This window comes from Sesamum indicum, linkage group LG3 (genome assembly GCF_026168435.1).
Source record: "Sesamum indicum cultivar Baizhima isolate 11 linkage group LG3, ASM2616843v1, whole genome shotgun sequence".
Classification (NCBI taxonomy): domain Eukaryota; kingdom Viridiplantae; phylum Streptophyta; class Magnoliopsida; order Lamiales; family Pedaliaceae; genus Sesamum; species Sesamum indicum.
In genome coordinates this window covers 21097921-21099220 of record NC_142659.1, presented here as the reverse complement: position 1 = coordinate 21099220, position 1300 = coordinate 21097921, and the positions used below count along the sequence as shown (strand labels likewise).

The 1300-nt window shown below is 31.7% G+C and overlaps 1 long non-coding RNA gene across 1 annotated transcript; it reads right to left on the bottom strand.

The window, feature by feature from the left end:
- Positions 1–303: 303 nt before the first annotated feature.
- LOC110011754 (uncharacterized) lies at positions 304–1300 on the bottom strand. The gene is made up of 2 exons (XR_016064967.1): positions 1216–1300; positions 304–820 (listed from the first exon to the last, which is right to left on the bottom strand). It is a non-coding gene; the product is annotated as an uncharacterized LOC110011754 (long non-coding RNA).

Sequence of the window (1300 nt, the reverse complement as noted above, 5' to 3'; positions counted from 1 at the left end):
CTTCACAGTATCGGAATATGTTAAACAAGATTTACTAGTCGCTCTTCTCAACTCACGAATGGTATAATTTGATGCGAGGGGTAAATTGAGATTTACTCTAAAGCATAATTATCGAATCTTGAATTTTAGTGAGATAACAAGAGTTAGAAAAAAAATAAGGCACAGTATTAATTATTTGAAAAACTATTGTGTACATACTCTAATACATAAATTTTCATACATAGAAACAATACTACACTACATCATGATTCTCATGTAGAATTATCATACACATTCTTCACATAAAAATCAGAAGAAGCTATAATACTATTACATAAACTTTTACATATGGCTTAAGGTTCTTAATAATTTTGAATTAGCTTGTTACACGTTGTCGACAATGATTATACATCATAATCAATTAATATTACATAGGTTTTGTTGAGGGTATTTAAGTTATTTTTCAATATAGCTACAGGGACTGGCCCGGAAGATGGCTTCGGGGGTGGTGGCGGTGCTCGCGGATCCTTTCCCGCATAAGCCAAATTTGGGTTTGCATGTGTTTCCGGCAGCATATAGGAGGCTTTAGGCCTTGTTAGATAGGATACGAATATAACGAACAATCGATGTAAGTTTTCTTTTGTTCGTAATAAAAAATTTATAACTGAAAACATGATTGATCTCGACGTGGAAGCAGATTGTGCAGGAAAGAACAAGAGGGTAGCTCTTCTGATATGTTGGGTCAACGGTGTTGGCTCTGATGGCCGTGATTGTGATTTGAAAATTGGATTTGATGGCCTTTCATACATGGTGTTCTTCTCAAGTTGATTATAGGCATTATCTGTGACACGAAAAATTTATAGGGTTAAAATCAAAATTAACTATAAGTTGTTTCAACTTACCACGCATTATATTTGATAGATTACAATGGGCTTTCTTGATAATTGTTATAATTATAAATACCTTGTTGTTGTTTTAAAATTTTAAGCTTTTGCATCAATTTTGTTTGATCGTGGTAAATAGTATCTATTTACTATGGTCTTTAAGATGTAGTGATTTATAGTCATCCGAGTGCATCAACATAATTAAATTATGTCGAATATAAAATTATTTACCTTTTCATATTTCAAAAATATTTTTTAAATCAATGAATATATCACCAAAATAATTCCATACATAATCGACATATATACTTATATTTATAAGTACTTAATTAATTTAGGGTTTGTGCATTACCTGGAACAGTTCTTGCTTGAATTTCTTGAAAAACAAGCAAAGGCAGAAGGATCATCATGGTCAGTCTGAGACACTCCATTTTTCT